The following is a 6,000-nucleotide window of genomic DNA, read 5'->3' as shown; positions in this document are numbered from 1 at the left end:
TCTTCATCAGTTGTGACACGTCGACGAGGCCTCGGCTCAGTCGGAGGCCTGGCGGTGGAAACACCCATCGGAGCACAACTACGACACGAGTCTCTCCGATTCACTTTCCCCGCTGGGCTAAATGGTTAGTGGCGGCTTCGGACAACGCGTAAAGTCGGTGTGTGTGCGAGCTCTGTCTGCAAAAGAAAAACACCGTGTGACTCTCGTGTGCTTCACTCCGGATGGAAGGACAGGAAGTAAAACAGGCAAATGAGAAAATGTGGCGTATGTGATTTTCATGAGCATTAACACAACGGGCCTGACGTGAGATGGAACCTTTGATTGGAAATGCAAGAAAAAAACAGCCCACAATAAATGTAATAATAATACATTCACTGTGGGACCTCCAGTAGCAGTATTGTTATTAATATTACGACATTCATGCCGAAGCTAAAGGAGGAAGTGTCCTTCTGATCCCTGGTAGTTCTGTTTCACCCTGTCTAACCCCCGACTCTCGTCCTGTCAACGCTACAACAGGCAGTTAGACGAGGTGCTGAAAGTGCCCCCCCCCCGCGACCCCCACCGTGATCCCCCCGGATTACACACACACACACACACACACACACACACACACACACGAAAGAATAAAGCAAGGGAAAACAGTGAACTCAATAAAAACCTACAAAATTTCACCTCAGTTCTCTTGAAGAATTGTGTTTCCAATTTTTATTTTTCCAATTTCTTGTCTTCCCAATTTTATTTTTGACCATTTTTGTTCAAAAGGAGTTTCATAATAACCGTTTATTTTCATGCAAATAGCATATTGAGAACTTTTTAATTCCATTTAATCCTTTTGACTTGTGTGTGATAGTTGTTCATAAGACATATGATATTCTATTTTTTTAAAAGTTAATTATCTCTTATGTGATGATCCACATCTGTTGGTATGACACTGCAATGTCCTTGTGTAGCATCTGAACCTTTATCGCATCTTATCTGTTATGACTGTAAACAGAAATTGCGATTCTTTTTTCGACATCCTTTAATTTGATGGTGATTGTCTTTTTTTTCATAACTTGCTGCATGGATGAACTCTCACCTGAACTTATTGCTCCTCTTTAGGGGTCTAGTATGGAAGTGTTTGAAACATATGGGTGTATCATTTGTACCTCTGACCAGGTCGTACCTATTGAATTGAATGCAATAATTGAATGCAAAACAGAAACAGACCCTCCACGTGCTTTTTCCAAAATGATCACAAAGAAAAAGGGGTGAGGAGGAAAAAAATAAGAAATGATTTCTGTGCCTCATGTGTTTGCTGACGCTCTGTGGTCTGACGCTGATGTCAGGCGACCTCTGACACGTCGGCGATGTCACATCAGCAGCTCTGTCACGCACGAGTCACTCAACACGAGTGTCTCACTGAGAAACTGCAGCAGGACTCAGATGCCGAGAGAAAAAAGTGACTGTGGTTGGACGTGGCAATAAAACACTTGACGAAAAGTTATGAATCTATAACATTTTATAGATTACATTACATGTTTACATATATGAGAGGAAGAAAACACAATGGATCACACTCGCACACGTTCATTTCTCATGATCAAATCCGAGATATTGAATTTCCATTGAAAATACAGTACATCATCACATTGAGATTGTTTTTTTAAAACATATCTGTAAACCTTAATGTACTTGACAAGTTTTTGTTGACTGACTGTTTTTTTAACATAATGTTTTAACTTCAACTGTAGAATATTTAATTTCATGCCTTAATAATGATATATTTGCATATGTGTTCAAGAAAAAACAATCCAGTGACTTAAATACCAGACTAATCGAGTTACTCAGGTCGACAGAATCATGCACATAGGCCATGAAGCCAAAACCAGCTGAGTCAGCAAAAAAAAAAACCCCCAGTAAAATCTGCACAATTCTTTACTATTTCATGCTGTATATTGTTATATCACCTAACCCCTAAAGTACAGACATTGCATTTACAGACACACTCATGTGCACACGCACAGTCACACACACGCGCACACACACACACACACACATTAGTAATGAAATCCAGATTCTCCTTGGGGAAGAAAACATCGCTTTACACAAAATACTTTGTCCCGAGTGTTTATTATGATTTCTGAGGCTTCCCTCGCTCGGAGAACAGCAGGGCCGGCGGAGGGGGCAGCGCCGCAGGCCGCGTGTGCGGTCGGGGGCCCGGCAATTCAATCACCGACACGTTCTCTGCTCTGCACATGCACATATCACACGTTAGTGTTTTTCCTTTGTCCCCGCGGCCAAATTCTATCTTTCCATCTGTCCATCCATCCGTCCGTCCATCCGTCCATCCGTCCATCCGTCCATCCATCCGTCCATCCATCCATCCGTCCATTCATCCATCGATCCGTCGACTTGGGTGGTGTTGTCCTATAGTCTCTGAATGCCTTCAATGTCAGAGGGGAGACCCTGTCTTTCAGCATCAGGATCCAGAATCACACACACACACACACACACACACACACACATCTTTGGCCCCTCACTCAGCACCACCCCCCCCCGCCTTCCCATCATGCCTTGCCTGGCCTGTATTATGACAGGTGGACCATCGGTCGCCACCAGCCGGACGTTCCTATACCAGCATCTCTCGGCAGCTCAGGGGGGCTGCTGCAGAGAGTTAGTGTGTGTGTGTGTGTGTGTGTGTGTGTGTGTGTAGACTCATTACGTGTGTGTAAATATTAATGCAAAGTGTCTGCGTACATGTAAACCTGCAGGTTTTAAAATGTAAGCATATAAGCGTACAGTAGTCTTGACAGGGGAGTAAATGATGGAGGAGGGAGACGGGGGAAGATGAGGAGAGACGATGATGTACACGACAAAGAAGAAAGACGAGGAGACGGAGTAGGACAAGGCCGAGGGGTGGGGAAGAGGACGGTGGTGACAATTATCAAGACGGAGGTGAGAATGGAAGGATGCGAGGTGTGAAGTCAGGGTGGAGGAGGTGGAGGAGGAGGAGGAGCGGCCGCAGCAGGAGTTGAAGAGAGGAAAAGAAAAAGGCCTGATGAGGATGAAAAATGAATTCACCCTGATGGTGAAAGAAGAGATGGAAAACACAAAGTCCTCACTCGTCACCTGGACGGCCTCTCGCTCGCCTCCGGAGATCCCACTGCTGAGTTTCTGTTGCTGCTTCTCCGCCTCAAACTGAGTGATGGACACTTTTTTTTTTTTACACTTTAATTCCCAGTGAAGAAGACGACTGGAAAGAAAAAAACACTCACCACATTTTCTCCCTTAAGACAGCTCAAAGATCAGTACCAGCGCTGTGGATAACTCTCTCATCACACCGCACACGAAAGAGTGAAAGTCATAATCAGTGATTAGTCTTATTTGTTGACTGATATTTTAACACGGATTAAAAGTTTTAATATATGAGTAGGATTTGAACATTGATGCCCCTCAAGAATATGTATCCAAAAGGACTCAGTGGATCCATGTACCACACAAACTTTACTCAATTTCACTTTCTTTTTCAAATGTCAAATGATTATTAAAATATTCTGTGACAACAAAAGTTGAAAATTCACTGAAGGTAATGTACCTTAATAATATTTTATTATCTTAATTTACTTTGATGATATTTAAGATAAATGATAACACTATTTTTTTTTTTACATTTTTCTGAAAATATTTGACTATTTATGTTATTAAAAATTAAAAATTTTAAAAATTAAATGTTTTCTTCATATATCATTCCATTGATTTAGTAAATTTTAGTTAATTTCCAATGCATTTAAAATCATTTAATTTGCTTAATATACTGTTAAAAAATTTTTTTTTCAACATAGCTCAAAAAAAAGAGAAGTATTTTTTGATGTCATATGAATTGCAAAATGACATATAAGACGGTTTATGTAACTAAATGTTTCAAGAATTTATTTAGAATTAATAACACTATTGGATTTTAAAGAACTATGACTCTAGCTGTGCCACAATCAGTTGCACATTGTCAAGGCAGGTGATTTGTTTCTGATAATTTTTTATACTTAAACTGCATATTCATAAAAGAATATTTGTATAATCAAATCACCACACAGCAAACCTGGTCTTTAACAGTTCCTTTTTTTCACTGGGCCCCCGCTGTTGTGTAAACTTGCAAGTTGTATTACTAGTGATGGGCAATATTACAGATTTTTATGCTGACCTCATTGAGCTCCAGTGCTAAATATTGTATTACTCTGATAATTTATCATTTGACCTGGGGGGGGGGGGGGGGGGGGGGGTGGGATGGACTGGGAAAAGGCAGAGAGAAGGAAGAGAAGAGATGAAGCACGGGAGGACCAGCCTTTAACTGGGTGGCCAGGAAACAGGAGCTGAAGGCGCACACACACACACACACACACACACACACACACACACACACACACCACTAAAACTCGTTTGCTGCACCGACCACATCTCCCGTCACCCAGGCGTGGGAGAGAACACAACGGGCTCGGGTCTCTAAAAATCTGACGCACCAAAGAACTGAGCCTCAGCGCCTCGGGAAATAATAATGAATATGGAATGATAGTCTGTATTTTGTGCTGCAAATGCAACCAGATGCAAAAGGTGGATGGGAGGGGGGGGAGAAGAAAGGAATCAGGAGCAGATGTGTGGAAAAACAAGAAGTCTTCGAGGACCGCGAACAGCCAGCGTGCCCTGCAAACATATTGTAACCTTAGCCAGTGTGAGGAATAATCACCTATAGTCTGTACATCGCCACGTTGTAATGAGGGGAAGGTATACGGAGGGAGTGGAGGAGCCCTGCAGCTGCTCCCTGGGAAAGCTATAGACACAACACCGGCCAATTAACATGGAGACCTGTGACAGTGAGCGTCTGACACCATACTGTACATGTGGCGGTGGTGGTGGTGGGAGAGTGTGTTATTGCATATCTTCCTCTTCCATATATAGGCTCAGACATACGTAGAGAGAACAGTGCAGCAGGCAGCTGGTGTACAGTTCAGGACCCTGCGCCGTTTGCAGTTCGTTTTCAGAAACCAGTGGTTCTCTTACAGGATGAATTTCAGCAAACATCTGCAAGATCCTCGCTGTCTCAACTTTATTGGTGCTGAGAAATAACGATTGTGGTAATAGAAGACTTTGAAAAATCCCAACAGGCAAGTGAAATAAAAAAACAAATCATTCGGAATTCAAGACCTATTATTACTGTTATATCAATCAGTGATCAAAACGATATTTATACAGTGTAACTGCAAAAACACATTGGTACTTAAAACTATAATCTGCAACTTCCTGCATGTTTATACTCTCTTCAGACATATTGGGTGACTTTTTTTCCCAACACAACAAGGAAACTGAGAATTCAGAAAGCGTCTGCCAATTGAACTTATTATTGAGAAGCTGATGTTATACACTATTCCTCAGTTTTCCTGGGTCATCCCAGTATGGAGACCCACAGACAGCCAATCCCATAACTGCCTTTGTCCCGCTCGATCTGATTGATACACAAACACCCGGCGATGAAAAGTATCGTTATGAAATAAATAAAAAAGGTCACTGGGATAAAGAGGTGTAATGGGGAAAGCAAAAACAGATGTTTGGAGAGAAAAAAAAGAAAGAAAGAAGGGGCAGTTTGAAATAAAAACAGCTGGAGTTAAATAGAAAATAGGTCTGGATTAAACATTTGTGAAAGGAACCAGCGTAAATATATGGATCAGGTGACCGCTATTACGATTTCTGCTATTATTGTTCTGAGTTAATGACGTGTAGGTTAAAAAATAAATCAATTGCACCATATTCTGTCTGAGTTTTAGGGTCTCGGTCGGATTTACTCATTAAAATCGCTCTACACAGAATCTTTGTATCCTGAGAGAGTTGATAAATATAAATATTTATTATGTACAGTTTATATTAAGAAGTGAAGTGAGCACCAGTCCAAGATAAGGCTGTAAAATGTGGACGCACATATAATCTTTATCTAACATAAAAAAATAATGTACAGGAATATTTTAAATTGAC

Source organism: Scophthalmus maximus, chromosome 14 (assembly GCF_022379125.1).
Source record: "Scophthalmus maximus strain ysfricsl-2021 chromosome 14, ASM2237912v1, whole genome shotgun sequence".
Classification (NCBI taxonomy): Eukaryota; Metazoa; Chordata; class Actinopteri; order Pleuronectiformes; family Scophthalmidae; genus Scophthalmus; species Scophthalmus maximus.
This window is presented reverse-complemented; position numbering follows the sequence as displayed.